This window comes from Elgaria multicarinata, chromosome 7, assembly GCF_023053635.1.
Source record: "Elgaria multicarinata webbii isolate HBS135686 ecotype San Diego chromosome 7, rElgMul1.1.pri, whole genome shotgun sequence".
In the NCBI taxonomy this organism is placed as follows: domain Eukaryota; kingdom Metazoa; phylum Chordata; class Lepidosauria; order Squamata; family Anguidae; genus Elgaria; species Elgaria multicarinata.
The window spans coordinates 7487984-7510116 of NC_086177.1; positions in this window are offsets into that span (position 1 = coordinate 7487984).

Consider the following 22133-nt stretch of genomic DNA (forward strand, 5'->3'; position numbering starts at 1 on the left):
TATTTTGAGAGAGAGAGAGAGAGAGAGAGAGAGAGAGAGAGAGAGAGAGAGAGAGAGAGAGAGAGAAATGTCTCCCTATCCACATTTTCCATACCATGCATAATGTGTACATCTCTATCATGTCGCCCCATAGCCTCCTTTTTTCCAAGCTAAACAATCCCAGTTGATGTAACCTTCCCTCATAGGGGAGATGCTCCAGCCCCTTAGTCATTTTAGTTGCCCTTTTCTGCACTTTTTCCAGCTGTATAATATCCTTTTTTAAGGTTTGGTGACCAGAACTGTACACAATATTCTAATTGTGGTTGCACCATAGATTTGTATAAGGGCAGTATGACACTGGCTGTTTTATTCTCAATTCCTTTTCTTATAATGCCTAACATGGAGTTTCCCTTCTTTTCAGTGGCGGCACACTGGGTGGACATTTTCATCGAGCTGTCCACAATCTCAAGATCTCTTTCTTGTTCAGTCACCACCAGCTCAGATCCCACTAGGTTCTACTTGAAGTTGGGTTTTTTTTTTGCCCCAAATGCATCACCTTACACTTGCTTACATTGAACTGCATCTGCCATTTGGATGCCCACTCTCTCAGATTGGAGAGATCCCTTTGGAGCTCTTCACAATCCCTTTGTGTTTTAACCATTTTAAATAATTTGGTGTCATTGACAAACTTGGCCACTTCACTGCTCACTCCTAATTCCAGATCTTTTATGAACAAGTTGAAAAGAATTGGTCCCAATACTGATCCCTGTGGGACTCCACTATTTACTTCCCTCCATCGGGAGAATTGACCATTTATTCCCACTCTCTACTTTCTGTTCTTTAACCAGTTACTGATCCATAAGAGGATGTGCACGTGCACACACACACTCCACTACCTCCATGAAGTAATCAGTGCTATCAAAGCTGAGAGTGGGGATCACTTGTGCTATGGCGTGTGCAATTGCTGGAGCATTCTCTGTGCATCCTGATGTGCTGGATGGAGAGTTCCTGAGCCTCCCCATGCCCTCTCCAAACAATCCCGTTTTTTGTTGATCCAGCACATTGAGAGCCAACACTCCAGTGAATGGGATCCAGCATAATTGTGTGTTTCCTTGCAAGATCATGACTGGGGATGGAAGGTTGAGTGAGATGACCTCTGCCATGCCAGCACAGTCTAAGGCCATAGCTAGACCTAAGGTTTATTCCTGGATCATCCAGGGGTCGAACCTGTTCATCTAGGTGACACACAGGGGATCCAGTGCTCAGGGAGGAGCGAACCCTGGATGATCCTAGGATAAACCTGAGGTCTAGCTGTGGCCTGAGATCTTAACATTGATATGATTTCATGATTTTATACATTATGCTCATATTTGGTGATATTAATATATTGACCTGGGACTTTTAGTTCTTCCAACATTCCATCCTGAAGCCCAACTTGCAGAGGCTGTTAATAAACATCATTTATAACTTCTGCTGTTAGGAAATGGAGGAACTTTCATTAAACTGCCATTTAACTGAAATTATGAATGTAAAGTTCAAATGGTTTCCTGTTATGTCACATATTTCATTCTGATAGTCAGATGCCCTGCTTAAGTGAAAAAGCTGATTCACTGTTTTCTGCCATAATTCTCAAACAGTCAAGTAAAAGACTTGTGGGGAGGGGCCTGGCAACCAGCTCACATTGGGGAGGTTTTTAAATCCTCAAAATCCATTATTTTCTCTTTGAGGACAAGTCTAGAAGTTTATGTGTTTTTAAAAGAAAAGAAAAGAAAAGAAAAGAAAAGAAAAGAAAGAAAGAAAGAAAGAAAGAAAGAAAGAAAGAAAGAAAGAAAAGAAAACTAGTATTTTCTCATGGCTAGTGGCAAGGATGGAGATAGATATTTTAAGAGCAACATTCTGGGTTGCTTGCAAGGGAATCCTGAGAGCAGGCAATCTTGCATATGCTTTTATTTTATTTATGTATTTCACATATATCCCTCCTTTCTTCCATTATGGAACTCAAATGGGTTCCAGGTGGTCTCCTCTCCAAACACTGATCAGACTCAGAGATGTTTAGCTTCAGCAAGGTGGCTGCCCCATGTGCCTTCAGACCATGGCCACAGCTAGACCTAAGGTTTCTCCTGGGATCATCCAGTGTTTGCCCCTGCCTGAGCACTGGATCCCCTGTGTGTCACCTAGGCCGTTGCTAGACGAGGCGTTAGCATGGTGTGAGGCCCGGTCTCCCTCCTGTGCATCCAGATGACGCACAGGGGATTCCGGGGTCAGGCCGGGCTAAGACCTCCCTTAACCCGGGATAAGTGGATTCACTTATGGCCTGGCTTTTCCGCAGCCCCAGCCTGAGGCCGGGGCTGCAGAAAGTCTAGTGACTTCTGTGGCTTTTCCCAGCTGCTCGCTTACTCGCAAGTAGCCGGGAGAAGCCACGGACTCGGCACAGTGCTTATAGGAGCGCTGTGCCCATCGGGCCGGGGGGGAATCACGGGGGGGAGATAGGGGCCGGGGGAAAGGCCGGACCCGGCAGAAGAGGGGGGGGGAGAAAAATGGGCATGGGCATCGGGGAGGGGGGGCGGGGGAAGAAGAATGGGCATGGCACAGGCAAGGGCATGGCGGATGGGGGATGGGGGTGGGGAAGAAGAACAGGCACGGGCATCGGGGATGGGGTGGGGGCGGGGGAAGAAGAACGGGCATGGGCATGGGCATGGCGGACAGGGGGAAAGGAGGACGGCGGACAAGGCATGGCGGACGAGGGAAAGAAGAACAGGGACAGGGCATCGGGGACGGGGGAAAGAAGGATGGGGGACAAGGCATGGCGGACGGGGGGAGGACAGGTGAGCGAGCGGGCAGGGGGGCATCAGGCATTGTGGGGGGGGGAATCAGGGGCAGGGGGAGCAGGGGACCCTATATTTATTTTTAAAAAACCCTACCTGGTGCAGCGGTGTGCTGCTGCGCACATGGCCCTTTAAAATTAAACAAAAATGGCAGATGCGATGGGGTTTCCCTTGCCCCGTCGCGTGTTACATCTGGAAAAGGGTGATGGTGCGTGCTAGCTGTAGCTCACTGTCGCCCTGACTCCTGGCCGGATTATCCAGTAGGTCTAGCAAGGCCCCTAGATGAACAGGTTTGACCCCTGGATGATCGAGGGATAAACCTTAGGTCTAGCTATGGCCCATGTTTTGGGACTAATAGCTGTGGGAGACAGGATGCTGACTTTAAAGCTGCCCTTTGTTAGCTCACTATTCTATGACAGTCAGAGAATAGTGTGCTGGTAAAGAGCAGTGCAGTAGTTAGCAAAGTTGGCCTTTAGCTTGAGAGACCTGAGATTACATGAGAAAAGGAAAGAGAAAAGGAAAGAGAGGCAGTTGCATGATTATTGCAGCCCACAGTTGGCTGTGGCACCTGCCGGTGGCCATTTTGAATATTCAAGCTGCGGTGGGTGGTGACCGTAGCTTATTATATTGTCCAAAGCCAGAGAGGGCGGGTTGTTGCCATGGATAACAAACTACCTACAACCCATGGGCTGTTTTGGGGTTGGGGTAGTTTGTTACCCATGGCAACAACCTTCCCTGCACTGAGTTTGTACATTATGATAAGCTATGGCTAGGGTGACCCTATGGAAAGGAGGACAGGGCTCCTGTATCTTTAACAGTTGTAGAGAAAAGGGATTTTCAGCAAGTGTCATTTGTATGCATGCAGCACCTGGTGAAATTCCCCCTGCATCGCAATAGTTAAAGCTGCAGGTGCCCTCCTCTCTTTTGTATCTGGTCAAGACGGCAGGACTCCTGCAGCTTTAACCATTGCAATGAAGGCAAAATTTCACCAGGTGCTACATGCATTCAAATGACACTTATTTATATTTATTTATTTATTCCATTTATATACCGCCCCATAGCTGAAGCTCTCTGGACAGTTTACAAAAGTTTTAAAAAGTAAACATTAAAAAATATACAAAATTTTAAACCATCCAAAACATAAAAACAACAGTATAAAAACAATTTTTGTTGTTTATTCGTTCAGTCGCTTCCGACTCTTCGTGACTTCATGGACCAGCCCACGCCAGAGCTTTCTGTCGGCTGTTGCCACCCCCAGCTCCCCCAAGGTCAAGTCTGTCATGTCAAGAATATCATCCCTCCATCTTGCCCTTGGTCGGCCCCTCTTCCTTTTGCCTTCCACTTTCCCTAGCATCAGCCTCTTCTCCAGGGTATCCTGTCTTCTCATTATGTGGCCAAAGTACTTCAGTTTTGCCTTTAATACCATTCCCTCAAGTGAGCAGTCTGGCTTTATTTCCTGGAGTATGGACTGGTTTGATCTTCTTGCAGTCCAAAGCACTCTCAGAATTTTCCTCCAACACCACAGTTCAAAAGCATCTATCTTCCTTCGCTCAGCTTTCCTTATGGTCCAGCTCTCACAGCCATAGATTACTACAGGGAATACCATTGCTTTAACTATGCAGACCTTTGTTGTCAGTGTGGTGTCTCTGCTCTTAACTATTTTATCAAGATTTGTCATTGCTCTCCTCCCAAGAAGTAAACGTCTTCTGATTTCCTGGCTGCCGTCAGCATCTGCAGTAATCTTTGCACTCAGAAATACAAAGTCTGTTACTGCCTCCATGTTTTCTCCCTCTGTTTGCCAGTTATCAATCAAGCTGGTTGCCATAATCTTGGTTTTTTTGAGGTTTAACTGCAACCCAGCTTTTGCACTTTCTTCTTTCACCTTTGTCATAAGGCTCCTCAGCTCCTCCTTGCTTTCAGCCATCAAAGTGGTGTCATCTGCATATCTGAGACTGTTAATGTTTCTTCCTGCGATTTTAACTCCAGCCTTGGATTTGTCAAGCCCAGCACGTCGCATGATGTGTTCTGCATACAAGTTGAATAGTATCCATTTAAAAACAACAGTTCTGGGATCTGTTAAAAAACAAACTTAGCGTTGTTAAATGCTGTTAAATGCCTGGGAGAAGAGAAAAGTCTTGACCTGATGCCTGAAAGATAACAGTGTTGGCACCAGGCGAGCCTCATTGGGGAGATCATTCCGCAGCTGGGGGGCCACCACCAAAAAGGCCCCCTCCTTTGTTGCCATCCTTCAAGCATCCCTCGGAGTAGGCACTCGGAGGAGGACCTTAGATGTTGAACTCAGTGTATGGGTAGCTTCATGTCAGGAGAGGCATTCCATCAGGTATTGTGGTCACAAATTTCACTTGCTGAAATTACCTTTCCTATACAACTTTAAAGATACAGGAGTCCTGTCCTCCTCCTCATATGGTCACCCTAGCTATGGCAACTGCCTGCCACAGTTTGAATATTCACAATGGCCACCAGCATGTGCCACAATCCACTATGGTGATTGTGCAAACCAGGGTTAGATCTACACTACACTGCTTTATAGCAGTATCACTAGAAACAAAGCCCTATGAAGAGAGACTGAAAGAACTGGGCATGTTTAGCCTGGAGAAGAGAAGATTGAGGGGAGACATGATAGCACTCTTCAAATACTTAAAAGGTTGTCACACAGAGGAGGGCCAGGATCTCTTCTCGATTCTCCCAGAGTGCAGGACACGGAATAACGGGCTCAAGTTAAAGGAAGCCAGATTCCGGCTGGACATCAGGAAAAACTTCCTGACTGTTAGGGCAGTGCGACAGTGGAATCAGCTACCTAGGGAGGTTGTGGGCTCTCCCACACTAGAGGCATTCAAGAGGCAGCTGGACAACCATCTGTCAGGGATGCTTTAGGGTGGATTCCTGCATTGAGCAGGGGGTTGGACTCGATGGCCTTGTAGGCCCCTTCCAACTCTGCTATTCTATGATTCTATGATTCTATGATCCCCAAGCAATATAAGGCTACTAGCCCAAAATTTTCTAGAAGTTTCCACCCCCACCCCCAGCACCAGAGAGTAACATTTGACCTCAAAGTCAATACACCAAGTTTATTTTTTTAATCTCCATCTGGAGCAGGTCTTTTGTAAAGCTGATGGGTCTGCCCTTCCAAGACCAAGGCACTCCATAATACAGGGATGGCTCACAACAATATATTATTACTGGAAAATCCCCCCTCACCAAGTACTGTGAGAATTGAAGCTAAACTCAAAGGGAACAGAGAAGTCTGAGGTGGTGGAAGATGGACCACTGAGTAAGCACCACTGAGATAGCTCTGTCTCTTGATTTTGTCTCTGTCTCTTGGGCCGAATCTACATTACTGTAGCTGTAACGTTATAGATAGCTCTGGATGCCGTCAGAGATCACGTGATGTGTTCCTTATAGCATTATACAGAAAGGTTTTGTACCGTTTTACCTTTCGTCGTAACACTTCTGCGTCATTAGACTTCTTTCAATGTGCTCCATTGTTACAATGTCTTCTGTGTCGCATTGCAAAACAAATGTCACATAATCCCTCATTGGGCTTCCTGTCTGATGAAACGTCCGCTACGGGCCTTTAGTAACCGTTGTTAGAACTGGTGAACAGAATGTGTTAAATCTTTCTCATTTTTTAAACATTACATGCAACCTACCTCGGGTAAAAACTTTTAATTTTTTAAATTATTATTAAAGAATGCACATATTTATTTTTTAAAAAAAGTTAATTAAATTATGCACATATGCGCGTATGCGCATCCTTTAATATTTTTTTTTAAAAAAGGTTTTACCCGAGGTAGGTTGCATGTAATGTTTAAAAAATGAGAAAGATTTAACACATTCCGTTCACCAGGCATTCCTACACTTTTCTCAAGAGACAGACAACTCCGACAATCCACAAACCACTCTCTCTGAAGAACTCCCGCCACAAAGATTTGAAATTAAGGGCATGCGCATAAAGGAATGTTAGCTAGAGAGGTGCGGAAAATACAAAAACAAGGAAGTGGGAGACGCAGAGAAAGGACAGTCTGGGAATTGCAAGGATCACAGAAACGAGAAGAAGAAACAACACAGACAACGGGGCAACGAACAGTGTGGTCTGCAACAACGTTACAAGAAAAGGTAAGTAATGCTACTGAGCAACGGTATACAAGGTAGCGATACAAGTTACAATGTTACAAAGGCTCAAAAAATCGATATAAGCAGAAGTGTAGATCCACACTTGATCACACTAACATAAAGCCTGATGAAATGTTGGCAGGGTATTACAGCAGGATATTAGAAACTGGCTATATTGCTGTTGTAAACAGTATCATAGGTTCAAGAATGGATGTTACTTAAGATGCCCAGCCCTGTAAGGTACATATCCATTTTACTGGGCAAATATATTTAAATGACTGGCTTCATATACAGTTCGTGAATCATTTGAGAGTCCATTTAATCAAGGTTCATTTGTTTTTGTGCACAATGACTATTAATGGTGTTTGAAAGTTAATTTCACAATATATTTTTATTTGGAAACTTTTCCGAGATAAAACAATGAAGAGTGTGGTATGCATAATATGTATACGTATAATTATGTGAATGTAAAAAAAACAAAAACATATGGGGTTGGATTATTTAATAGAAAACAACCGTTACTGGCTACAGTCCAACAGATACTTAAGCTCCTTGAAATCAATGGGCTAAGCATGCCCAGCTCTGTGTTGGATTTTGGCCATTCAATATAATGTAAAGTTAACATACTAGTTTCACTGGAAAAAAATGGGGGCCCAGGAGTAGCTGATTTTCCCATTCATATAGGTTGACTTTGCAAAAACATGTTTTTAAAGGGAGCACCAAGCAGTCAGTGAAACTGTGCAAGACATGATTTTATTAGAGCTTAGATAAAAAGATTTAATGTTTTTAGTTTTGGAGAGCCCTAGAGGTTAAAGTCACCATCTGAAGTTCGTTTGTGTTTTCATATACCTTTTTTTTTTTAATAGATCTGCTCATTTAAAAAATTTCAGAGGTCATCAAAGCCCACTCAATAAAGTATTTGATTTGCCTTCATTTGGTTTCGAAGGAAAGGTCTCTTAAGAAACGGGAGTGATACGATTTTGAAAACATTTCCTGGACTTTTAACTATTGCTATTCCCAAATACGAAGTTCATCTCAAAGACTGGACAAGCTTTCGAAGGCCATCTTTCAGAAGCAGGTCTCCTCGCCTGTGTTCCAATAGTATTTTATAAAGTTGTCAGCCCCCGGCTGCTTTATTACAGCAAAGATGAAATGACGGTTACTGGAATTTCTTTCACCCATAAATTACACTGCCCACAGACATTTCTGTGTTCATTAGAACAGGACGAATAAGTAGCAGTCAAAGCATTTTCATACAGGGTTCTTGATGAACTGAGTCTGAAAAGGTAACATACTAGCAAAGAGACCAGGGCATTATTTCAAAGTTTTAAACTCACTTATTCTACCTCTTTAGCCAAGACAGTCATGGGAGTATCAAAGGGTGCATAATAACTTGCAGGCTATGCATCTAAGTCAGCTCAGACTTTATTAAGGACCTCAAGAAGGTCAATCAATATTTTATCTCTAATGCAAGTTTATTGGAAACACAAACATAATTGGAAAGAGGGATGGACGGACGTTGCCCTCAATGCAGCTTTGTTGAAGACAGGTCCCTCAATGTTGCAGCCTTCTCCCATCCATCCACAAGCTTTTGTATGTGTTCATAAGAATAATGCCCAAAATGATCATTCTGCCATGCCCAGCACAGCCTGGGCATGGGGAGAGGATTGTGGGCAGGGAAAGGGAAGAGACGTGCCCAATTATGATTGGGCAACTGGGTTTGGCGCCACTGGGCTGGGAGGGGTTAACGACAAGCCAAAAACCAGGCACTTACCCCTCCCAGTTCCACTTCGTTTGCACGGCTCGCTCCCTCCCTCCCTGTAGGCAGTGTGAGCTTGCTGGTTGCCATTAGGGAGCTGAGTAGGATTTTTTTTACTCATGTTCTAAATTGGGCATGAGTTTTTTTGCCTACTCCACACTGTAAGACGGTCTGGGAGACTCTGAGGCCGACCTTTCTCACCCCACCTTGAGCCTAGTGGCCTGGGATGGGGGGTGACAATGGAAGGTCTCCCTACCCCCTAAGGAGGATGGCCAGTGGGAGGGCGAAAGATGCAGCGCCAGCCCACCGGACAAGAATGCTCGCCCGTACTCAGGAAGGTCTGTGAGCAGACCAGGTTGGATGTCCGATAGGATCACCCCCTTTTTTCAGATCTTGAATAAAATGTGGCCCCTATTTAAACCCAAAGTTCTGTGTGTCGTCTCTTTATTCCTTGCGTCTGCCCCACAATAGGCACAGATGTTCACAAAGTCACACATCTGTCCCCTTTAACAGTGACATGCCCACATACAGAGTTGAAAGTTCCAGCAGAAGGATTAGACCTCTTTCTACTGACCGAAAGCATTTCTGTCTCATCTGGATGAAGTGTCAGTTCTTAGCCTAAGCAGAGCGAGGCAGTCACCTCAGGTGGCAGATACTGGGAGGCAGCAGCAAGGCGCTGGAAGAGACAGCCGTGTGCTTCCTAAGCTAGACTGCTGCCTTCAGGAGCAGTGGAGGATGCTGCCCCATCCCCAGTACTAAAGCAAGATTCAACTGCCAGTCCAGTTAGCTTGTCTACATGCCATCTTAGGCCGTTGCAAGACCAGGGTTTAGCCCGGTGCGAGGCTCGGCCCAGCCCCTGTGCATCCAGATGATGCATAGGGGATCCTGGGCTCAGGCAGGGGTAACCTTCCCTTGGCCCAGGATAACCGGCACCGGTTGTGGCCCCGTATTTTCCGTGGTCTTGGGCTGACCCCGAGACCACGGGCGTGTAGCCCATTCTGCCACTTTTCCTGGCTACCGCATTTACTCACAAGTAGCTGGGGAAAGCGGTGGATGGCGTGCAGCGCTCCACAAGAGCACTACGGCCATCAGGGCAGGGGGGAGGGGGGGAAACGGAGCCGGGGGGGATCGGAGATCGAGGGTGGTGGTGGGAATCAGAGATCGAAGGTGGGTGGGTGGGGATTGCAGCCAGGGGGGAAAATCAGGGGCAGGGGGGAGCGGGGAACCCTTTTTAAAAATAAAACACAACCCTACCTTTATCGTTGGTGCGCTCCTGCGCACATGGCCCCTTTAAGACTACAAACAAAATGGCCGACGCGACGGGGTTTTCCTTTACCCTGCTGCATCGATGTGTGGATAGGAGAAAGAGCCCGCACTACTTCTAGCGCAGGCTGGCCCCTCCACATGCCTGGATTTTAAGGTAGGTCTAGCGTTCATCCCCTCATTGCTTTTAGCTGTTTTAATTGTTGTAAATCTTTATCCCTGCTGTAAAATGCTTTGACTCCTTTTTAGAGAAATGCATTTAGGAAATTTAATGAATGAAACGAAATGAAAGAAAATGTCTGGGCTGGCCCCGACATACTGGTTCAAGACTTCCATAATCTGCCTGGAATTCTGTCCTCCTCACAGAAAACGTTGCTTTGCTTTCTGTGAAAGGATCCTACCATTAGATTGCATCGTCTTGTATTCTCAGTGGTCTCACTACCGGTGGTGGTGGTGGTGGTGATCCCGCCTTTTTTCCTCTTGCAAGGAACTCAAGATGGTTTACATGGTCTTCCTCCACTTCATTTTAACCTCAAAACAACCTTGTGAGGTAGGTTAGGCTGAGAGTCAGTAACTGGTCCAAAATCACCCAGTGAGCTTCATGGCCCATCAGGGAATAGAAATCAGAACGACCAGGGACCAGTCCAACACTCTAACCACTACACTGCCTTTCTCATCATATGCTAAGTTGTCATTAACATATGATGATAAGAACATAAGAAGGGCCATGCTGGATCAGACTGAGGGTCCATCTAGTCCAACACTCTGTTCACACAATAGCCAACCAGCTGACGACCAGGGACCAACAAAGCAGGACATGGTGCAACAGCACCCTCCCACCCATGTTCCCCAGCAACTGGTGCACACAGGCTTACTGCCTCGAATACTGGAGATAGCACACAACCATCAGGACTAGTAGCTATTGATAGCCTTCACCTCCAGGAATGTATCCAACCCCTTTTGATGCCATCCATTTTGGTGGCCATCACTACATCTTGTGGTAGTGAATTCCATAATTTAACTATGTGCTATGTGAAGAAGTACTTCCTCTTATTTGTCCTGGATCTCCCACCAATCAGCTTCATGGGATGACCCCGGGTTCTAGTATTTTGAGAGAGGGAGAAAAATGTCTCCCTGTCCACATTCTCCACACCATGCATAATTTTGTATGCCTCTATCATGTCTCCACTTAGCCTACTTTTTTACAAGCTGAAATCCTGCTACTCCAGGCACATATATCTCAGGATACTTTTTTTTTTCTACAGCCATCTCTGATCTGAGCATGTGGACTAGAGACACGAAGTAAAGCTTTAACATCAGAATTTTAGTTGGCCATAACACTGACCCAGTACATTTTTAATAATAGTCTAACAAGGCTATCTGTTTGAAGAATTTTGCTGTCTGGTAGGGGAGTTTGAGGAATGGAGCAAGAAGATGGTTAAATATATACCATCTAGACCTTCCACTATTGAAGAAAAATGAGATTTTTTCTAAAGGAGTACATTTATTCACTCAACCACTATGTACAACCAACCAATTTATCTTCCATTTCATCTGTCTCTGTAGTGTGCTTCCTAATTGGGGGACCTATTAAAATGGTCCACCCACGGAGACTAATGGATCCAAAGTCAGCCTTAATAGATTCCTGATTGCTCTGGGGGAATTTCATTGTTGCCGCTTTCAGCAATAAAGATTCCATCCATTCATTCATTGTTGCTGTGACAGGGCAATGGCAGCCTTCTAGAATGGGGAACTGGCCGGGATGGCTGACATAACTGCTCTTACATGACCTGTCACCTCCTTGATTTTCAGGAGATTGGGGCCTTTGAAACAGCAGGGACAACAGCTAAGTGATGGTGGAGGAACATCTATTTGAAGGACCATCAGAGAGCAGTCCTCCATTTGAAAGCACCCTCTACTTGAAGGGCTTTGGAGTCCAAGTCCTGTTTATAGCTAAAGAACCGTAAAGCAGGAGAGCAGGGGCCTTGGAGTTGCCCATCAGCAGTTAGCAGCTAGACAGCAGACCAAGCAGTGAGATGTAAAGCTTCATCACACCTAGACATAGCTAGGATTGTCCTGGGGTCAAACCTGTTCATTTAAGTGCCACACAGGGCATCCAGCGCTCAGGCAGGGACGAACCCAGGATGATCCTGGGATAAACTTTAGGTCTAGCTATGGCCCTAGTCAAATGCGTGGCTCCTGCCGCTTCTTCTGTCCCCGCTCCCACGTCGCTTCCTGAAAACAGGAAGTAATTAGCTCCATTCACTCCAGTAGAAGACAGCAGCAACCGGACTTAATGAGGGGTTTTTTGCGGTGCAAGAAATGCCAGAAGGGGTGGAAGATGGGTGAGAGACAGACGATGTCATGTGAGTAATTCATGAGTGCCCAGTAATGAGTGTGCAGTAAAACGCTTGATGGATGGAGCTTGTACTCAATTTCTATTTAAATTAGATTATTGCTAAATTTGCACCTATACTTATAAATTTGCACATGCAATTTTTATGTAGATCGGTGTCATCCTTTGTCTTCATTTTTGGTGGTCTGCAAGTGGATATCCTAACTAGAGCTCATGTAAGGCCAACACTGTGGAAATGATGATGGCAAAAGATGCCTTGCTTTCCGGCCACCATGACTTTCATGCAGTCTCAGCTGGCAGAGTTTTTCCTCAAGTGGTGGGACGCCTCTTACCACTTGGGGAGGAAGCCTTGGTAGCCCATGGTGACCAGTTTGAAAGACATTGTGTAGTTAGAGCTGCTCACATCTATTCGGACTTGGATTCAACTTTAGCGTCAGAATCTGGGCCCTTGGCATCCGCTTGTGCTGTTGCTACAGATACTTTCCCTTTTGTCCATCCTGAGGATGTAAACAGGATTCTTGAAGGTAGGGCTGGGCAAAGAACAACCCCCCTTTCACAGTCCCATGCATGGGCTGTGAAAATGGGAGGGCATTTTGGCCATTTTCTCAAGGATCAAGGGAGGAGGACAAAATCAAGCCACTTGTCAGAGTAGGGGGCTTACCAGAAAAGCTGTGGTGGCTTTGTCATTTTTTAAAATCCTACCCCCCTTGCTTTAAACAAAGTGTTACCGCTGCATCAAGCACACAGATCTGCTGTAACGCGACGCCCGCCAGGCAGGCAACCATGTTCTCTTGCAATGGTTCTTGAGTGCTGCTAAGTCATGATGACGTGTTGTTTTGACTGAGGCGTTGTTGGAAAACAAAGGTGGCTTCCCCCTTAGGAAAGCCACTTCCCCTCTCTTGTTACACAGCGACCACCGGCGGTGGAAATCTACTCGTCAGCAAAATGAATCCAATCCCCTTGAGGATCCTTTTGAAGATCTAAAACCCTCAAAGGGGGTTCCAATGCCCAAAAGAATGCTCAAGGGAGCCAAATTCCTTCCCACACCCATCAGCCTGTCCTGGCCCCTAAGGGGAAAGTGCTGACCTTAGGGGGCAGGATGGGGGACCAGGGGCTGCTTGCTCCAGTGGCCGAAGCTCCAGCAGTGGTGGATGCAGAAGCAGCTTCTCCTTGGACATGACAGACCTCCTAGCCTAACTTCTCATTTCTCTGGACTTTTCTGAAAACTAAAGGAGGCCAGGGGCCTTCCTAGATGGGGCTTTAGCCCGGTGTGAGCCCTGGGCTCACCCCTGGGCATCCAGATGACGCACAGGGTATCCCAGGCTCAGGCAGGGGTGAACCCTCCCTGGGCCTGGGGTAACCAGCACCGCTTCAGGCCTGGTTTTTCCTGCAGTCTCGGGCTGAGCCCGAGACCGCAGGCATGTAGCCAGGTCTGCCGCTTTTCCTGGCTACTGGATTTACTCCTGAGTAGCTGGGAAAAGTGGCGGACGGGCCGCAGCACTCCACAGGAGCGCTGTGGCCATCAGGGCTATGGTGGGGACATGGGGGGGGCAGGAAACGGAGGCTGGGGAGATCGGGGGGAATCGCAGCCCAGGGGACATCGGGGGGGGGGAATTGCAGGCGGGGGACATCGGGTGGGGAATTGGATATCGTGGTAAGGCTGGGGGATTTCCTCTAAATGTGGAGAAGCCCTTAGTCTACCCAAACTTAGCCAAGTTGCACTGGGAATCCAAAAGGAAACAGCTGAGTCTGTGTAGTAGTTGATAACAGACAGCCCTCCTGGGCCAGATCTACACCACTGGGGGATTTGGACTTCAGCCCCAAGGCGGGCCCTGATGGTACCACTGCTCACACAGAGAGGCAGTAATGCAAGCACACGCACACTCACATGCGCACACACACACACACACACACACACACACACACACACAGAGTCTCGTGCCACTTCAAGGTTAATACATTTGATATTATTTACTATTATGGTGTATGTTTTAATGGACAAGCCTAGCTTTCTTTCTTAGAAGCTTGATATAATCTAAAAAGTTCCTAATTACACAGATAAATAAAATAAGGTCTAGAAAGGAAGAAGGGCTGTGCTGAATATTCTTTAAAGCTGATTTTCAATTAGTGATTTCGGCAGGATAGAAACATTTGCAGACAAACCTGATTTTGAAAATGTTCGTGTTCTTTCTTTATTTTCCTTTCCTTTGTTTTTTGTTTTGTTTAGTCTTTCAGTGTCGTTGTTTCTTCTGGTCCCTGCTTCTGCTTCAGCGTCATTTACTTTGAAAGCCTGTGAAACTCTGCAAAACCCTTTTAGAAGAGATGTACAGCGCCATGAAAATTGAGGGTGCGTTATAAATAAATAAATAAATAAATAAATAAATAAATAAATAAATAATGATATTAGTCTATGAGTGATGATACCTGTTTCATACCACCTCTATTATTCTGGGGTGGGGGAAAACCCCAGCGATGCATCTCCAGCCTTCAGGTAGTTCTTCCTACCAGTTTGGTATCTCTTAGCAATAACCAAATGCAGATGAAATATTATGCAGAAGGGTTGCAACCTTCTGCCAAGCTCTCCTAACCTTGTGATCTGCAAAGTCAGAAAATATTTGTAATGATGAACTAATCTGTTGCTTCTTTCGCTTTCCCTGTGTAGTCTTCCCTCATTCCCCCCCCCCCTAAAAATCTGTTAGCTTTTGAGACCACACAAGTGAACCTGGTGCTAGCAAATAACTCCACGGCCCTCTGACTTCATTTTAACAGCCCTCTGAGGAAATAAGGTCACAAGTTCACTGATGGCAGGAAAGACCGACTGGTGGCCTGGGCTACCCCAAACATTTACTGTACGGTTCCCCATTTATAAAGGGACGACAGCAGGGTTTTGATTTTCTTCGGAGTTGGATGAGTTTCCCATATGTTTTATATTTTTGGTTCCTACCACCATCTTCAGAGCGCTCCAAACATGTGTTACAGGCTTACCCAGCGGCCCCATATTATGATAATTATTTTAACTGCTGTTTTGAAACATCACAGTGGTACAACCCGGAAACGTCCTCGCTGGTCACCTGCACAGTTGGTTAAACAAAAAAAATGGATCCCTAGTCAATCAAACGCATCTAATAAGGTGTAGATAAATAGATGATTTCATCACCTATAGTATGCATAGCCAGAGGGCAGCAAGTCATCTCAGGCTAGGTGTTGATATCAACCTATAATAAATGGGAAGGCCGTACCTTCATGCTAGGCAATAAATGAGCTCACAAGACGTGCTGCTATAATAAACTGAAACAATACAAATGTGCAGGAAGGAAAATACTGCCCACGGTGAGCACGGCTACCCAGAAACATGTCTTGACTGCTAGAGACATAAATTAGCCATTATAAATCTCCCTGGCTCTCTTTGTCCTGACATCCACCTCCTGCCAAAACTTTACATTCTTTGAAAGAACTGTACAACTCGATTAAATGGTTTCTCTCCTTGGGAATGTGGGAGACTTTATTTGTTTTTGTGGAGCGACTTTTTTTAAATAGCCTATGATTATACATCATACAGATGTTCAGGCTAAAATTCTCTTGGTCAGTTTCATCATCATCATCATCATCATCATGTCTGAAGTCAAGTTTTTTTACAGGGTCAGTATAGTTGATAGCCAACACCAGACAAAACCAGCATTGCAATGATTTTACAATGGCAAGATGTAATAATAGGACTGCTGCGTAAGGTGAGATAAATGTAAAGTTATTTGGATGAGTTAACAGCTCTATCAGTTACACGGACATCAGCTAGGGCAAGCAATAATTTTAAAGAGAATTTAAGGTGGTGGTATGTGGTGTACACACATTTCTTTCGTCCTACTATAATCTCTGTTCAAAGCTGTTGCAGGTTTTGGAAGGACTACCAAAGCTGCAAAAAACTATACACAGAGACAATGGTGGGCTGAGTGTGTCATTGATGCCTGAATGATGGCCACCCTTGGCCCTCTGAACCAACTCACACCTGTTTTCAGCCTGTTAACTTTCTCTCTTATCATGGAATGGAAATGCTTTTGCTGGCCTCTGGTACCTTGATTCAATCAATATGTATAGCTGTCACTGATTACAGAATTACAGTCATAGCTACAGTGGCACTATATGAGCCATTTCATACATGATGCAGAGATCATCTCAGGTTTGCAAACCAAGAGTACATGCTACAGCCAATCATGGTTCCCTGGTAAGTATGCCGTACGAAACATGTGTTTGTCCCATTCACACTTTACTTGCTTAGGCGTAAGCATAAAAAAGTGAAGAACTTAAAAAAAAAAGAACTTAACAAAAAAGAAATGCACATTTCTTCATACATGGGGCCGGCTCTACACTACTGCTTTAAAGTGCTTTATAACAGTTTTATAGCGCTTTAAAGCAGTTAAAACGCTTTATAACAGTTATAAAGCGCTTTAAAGCAGTAGTGTAGATCCGGGATGGAAAGATTAAAAAAATGTGAAGACCGGAGAAAGTGAAACAGACAAATTTGTTCATCCTAGCATAGGGCTTTGAGTTCTTAGCTTTTCAAAGTTAGAGTTTTAATTAGGGCTGTGCACAGCCCCCCCCCTTGCCTCAGAGGCTGTTTTGGAGCCTCCGAAAAGTCCCTGATTTGACTCGGGGTGCCTTGTGCCAGCTTTCCTGGGTGGGTCGAAAGAGCACTGCCCCAAATTGGTCCGAGGCACCCCGAGGCTTCAGTGCCAGTCTGCCTTGGCCTTGGGGCAGCTTGGGCCAACCCAGTACCACTCCAGATTTGGGCTGAGGCGGGCCAAATCAGCCCACCTTGCATCAAACCCGGGGATTCAGTCCGAGGCGGTGCACCACCCTAGTTTGAATCCTTAAGTATTTAACCATAGTTCTGAATGAGGGTTGCCAGCTCTTTTTTCTGACATGCTCATCATCTTTAATAGCTACATGGTAGGCAGTAGGAATGTGCTCTCCGCCCCGGAATTATCTGGTAACCACGAACATCTGTGGAGCATTCGACCTTCCAGAGCAGAGTTTGGCCACTTCCAAACCCATCGATTAATATCAGAGCAGCTAATATCTGTGGTTAACCAATTAGGAATAGCCACAGTGCTGTCCCTGACCGTGTTCTCCTCCAATCCCAGTGTTGGGGGAAGTGGGAAATACTAAATGGCTGCTGATTCTGGCCATGTAAAAGCTAAATACTATAATGCAAAAATGTTGTAACAATGTAAAAGACACATATGACAAAGTATGAAAAAATTAAAAACAAAATATATAAAACCTGAAAGAACTACAAATGGGCCAAATGATCCATTTTCATCAGCAGCCTGCGAGGAACTACAGAGTAAAAATGTAAAAATAAATAAATAAAAGACTACACTGCTAGAATAACAAAAAGATAGTGATTTGAAAAGACAACTGATACTCACCAGTTTGGCCTAAACTCTTACTGAAAAATTGTTCATTGGAGGATCAAATGAATCGATCTATGTAACTTGAACAAATGTTCATACTATTTATTTATTTATTACATTTTTATACCGCCCAATAGCCAAAGCTCTCTGGGCGGTTCACAAAAATTAAAACCATAATAAAACAACCAACAGTCTAAAAACACAAATACAAAATACAGTATCAAAAGCACAACCAGGATAAAACCACGCAGCAGAAATTGATATAAGATTAAAATACAGAATTAGAACAGTAAAATTTAAATTTAAGTTAAAATTAAGTGTTTAAATACTGAGAGAATAAAAAGGTCTTCAGCTGGCGACAAAAGGAGTACAGTGTAGGCGCCAGGCAGACCTCTCTGGGGAGCTCATTTCACAGCCAGGGTGCCACAGCAGAGAAGGCCCTCCTCCTAGTAGCCACCTGCCTCACTTCCTTTGGCAGGGGCTCACGGAGAAGCGCCCCTGGGGATGATCTTAAGGTCTGGGCAGGTACATTTGGGAGGAGGCGTTCCTTCAAATAACCTGGCCCCAAACCGTTTAGGGCTTTGAATGTCAATACCAGCACTAGGTAAGCTGGCAGTTATCAATTGAAAGATGTTGATTGTACATATTATTAAGGACCACTTTTGCATATTCCTGCAGTGCAATCTTTGATTTGTTGTTTTTACTTTTCACACACTTTTTATATTAAACCATTTTCATTGTTGATACTCATGCCCTTTCTTAGGTTTTTGTTAACTTTATATATTGTTTAAGACCATTTTTCCTTTGTTGTCATTGCAGCTCTGTTCAGCTATTGGAGTACCTCCAGCAATTGCTGAAGCCAAATATTCTTCTCTTTCTAAACCATTCAGGCCTCACAGTATCACCTGCTAATCAGCCATCAGAAACAGGCGTCTCCTCCCAGAAATAGTTGTTTTCGTGGATATTCTTTTTTAATTTATTTATTTATTTATTTATTATATTTTTATACCGCCCAATAGCCGAAGCTCTCTGGGCGGTTCACAATAGTATTTATTTATTTATTTATTTATTTATTACATTTTTATACCGCCCAATAGCCGAAGCTCTCTGGGCGGTTCACAATAGTGTAGACTATTTTAAACAATAGTCTCTTTGGTATTTCCCTGGAGATCTCTTCACTTCTCCCATGCACAGTAAGCTGTGAATACACATCTACTTGTCTGAACATGTGAGGGCTTAAACTAGATAGGGGAATGGGGATGGGCACCCATTCATCCCTCTGCACACCAGCCACTGCCCCCTCTGAAGGGGCATTCTACTCCCATTCACTTCAATACAAGTAGAATACTCCATGTGGCTTTTACCCTGGTTTATCAGGGTCCCCAATCACACAAAAAATGTTAGTTGTCTTAAATTTAGCACAAGTAGAATGCCCTTTCAGACCTCCCTACACATCCTCAAAGAGGCATTCACTAGCTCCTGGACAATGTGGAAAGGAAAGAAAGGAACCTCTCGTACAAGCACTTGAGTCATTGCTGTTTCCTAGAGGACACCTGCTTTCGCTGACATTTTCTTGGCAGACTTTATAGCGGGGTGGTTTACCATTGTCTTCCCCAGTCGCAGTTACCTTTCCCCCAGCTAGCTGGGTACTCATTTTACCGACCTCGGAAGGACGGAAGGCTGAGTTGGCCTGAGCCGGCTGCCTGAGAACCAGCTTCTGCTGGGATCGAACTCTGGCCGAGGGGAGAGTTTCGGCTGCAGTAACTGCCGCTTGCCACACGAGGCTCTTGGACAACGTGGACAATGCCAAAAATTATCCAATAAAATTGGACCAGATGATGTCCTGAACACATCCCTTGACTGATTTCCATGAACCATAGTATCCAGTGTAAGGTGGATGTACGCACTTTCATCTTCAAAGTATCTGGCAAACATGTTACAGCAGACTTCAAGTGTTCCTTTGAATTTCCTGCTGAACCAGATTGTACGAGGCCACGAACCACTCAGAACAGCTCCATTGGATGGCACAAAGAAGGTGCGATGGTGGTAGAAAACTATAATCACTTCTTTGGATGGACACAAGTAAGAGCTCACTATTGAGCCTGTAATGGTGATGGTGGCAAAGAAGTGATTATAGTTTTCTACCACCATTGCACCTTCATAGTGCAATGAGGCCATAGTTAGACCTAAGGTTTATCCCTGGATCGTCCAGGGGTCAAACCTGTTCCTCTAGGTGACACACAGGGGATCCAGTGCTCAGGCAGGGGCGAACCCTGGATGATCCCAGGATAAACCTGAGGTCTAGCTGTGGCCTCAGTCTTTCATCATGAGTCTTTCACCACTTGCAGTCTGTCCATCTCCCAACTGGCTTCATTGCCCTCAACTTCTGTGTTTTACAATAGATTACTTTCCCCCACCCTGAACCCGGGTGCTCTCCTGTCTCCTTTTCCCCCCAATAGGAGAGGACATAAATTTGGCCAGAGCCAAACTGGGAGGGAAGAGGAAGAGATCCTTGAACATACCTGCTCTCAGCCTGCTGTTATACATGAGCATCTCTGGATCAGGACCATGGGCTCCCAGTGATTTACCACTGTAAAGCTCATAATAAATTTTCTTTTTGTTTGAAACATTTTCTTCACCTGAAAAAAAAAATTCCCCGAAAGGTCAAAACTGTTTTTAATAAAATATATTCTATTTCGACAACACATGTCTAACTTTTCATTTATTCATGAATGCACATTTTTGATACCGCATTTTGCATGGCAAAGAATGGTCACATAATATTGCTCAAAGGATTATTTCAGCTCACTTTTTAAAAGTGAAATACATTCACACACATTTTAAGTCTCTAATGCAAAATAGGAAAAGTCATAAAATATGTATCATTATATCAGCAGTGAGACGGATCACAGTGAATGCAGATGTATATATACAAAATAAATGGAAGTGGGTTTTTTTTTAAGTGGCCTCAGCTTGGCCTTAAATTTTGCATCTGCAATCAATTGAGGGTGCAATGAGACAGATATAAATTATAGAATACAGAAAAGTATCTACGTCGTTTAAGGGTGAAATCAAGTCTCTAGTTGTTTAAATTCACTGAGGGTTTCTTGCAAAATTATACGTGTGAAATTCCAACCGTATTTAAAAACATTGACTATGCGGTTAAGAAGTGTTTGACACATATCAGTGGAAAAAGAAACATTTTATGGTTTCAGATAACCACAAGATGTACAAGCCTGCTCTAAATTTTAACCATGAATGTAATTTTGAAAAGTAGACTAGGGATGGGGTGGAGCAGTAGACCGGGGGAACTCTGAATATCTGGTCAATAGTAATGTATACAACAACTACAAAGACAGTAGAAAAAGGATTAAATACAGTCATATATTACATTTTCTTATACATGTTTGTTGACACACAAGTCTAGTTCCGTGGCTCTATAAGGATGTAGGCAATTCCATGGGGCCCAGCGAGCATCTGAATTAGGGCGGCTCCTGTCCGGATCCAGCCAGTTTTTGATTACATAAAGAAATAGCATCTCCACATGGGATGGACATGCGCCCGCCAGAATTTACAATACAGCAGCAGACAGAGCTGCCTACACCAGGGTTCCCCAACCCCCGGGCCACGGACCAGTCCCGGTCTGTGGCCTGTTAGGAACCAGGCCGTGTTCTCACCAGCAGGCCCAGCGCTATAGCACCAACGTAAGAGGGGCGCCGTGTTGGTAGGCAGCGGCCGGCAGGCAGCATGGGGCTGAGCCAGCCGACTCTAGGATTCAGCTGGGCGGGCGAGATGGCGCCTGCCCAGCCTACGGGGTGTGTGTGTGTGATCCGGTTTAAGGCTTTCTGTTGGATCAAATGGGGTGAAGGGGTTAGGTCGCTCCAGGGAGAATTGGGCACCCCCAGCACCCCTGGTGAAGCCCTTGAGAGCCCACCTATGGCCATCCCGTGCTGCGCGTTCGACTCAGAAGCAAGCCATTGGAGGCTGGTGACTCCAATTTCGGTGGGGCTGTGAACCCACCCTGGGTTTCAGTCAGAACTCTAGGAGCCATCCTCCAAGGAGCTGAAATCGGGAGATCCAGGTTCTAGTCCCCACTTGGCAATTGAAACCCACTGGGTGACTTTGGGCCAGTCACAGACTCTCAGCCTAACCCACCTCTCAGGGTTGTTGTTGTGAGGATAAAGTGGAGAGGAGGAGGATTATGTACGCCACCTTGGGTTACTTGCAGGAAAAATGGTGGGATATAAATGCAATAATAATGCCTTCAGCATTCTGGCTGGTTCTAACTGAAACCCCGGATGGGTTTACAGCCCCACCAAAATTGGCTTCACACATGGGTTGTGGTGGGCTGTTGTTGTTTTTGTGTGGATGCTCTGCCTCTTGATTCCTCCACACCTCCGGGGAAG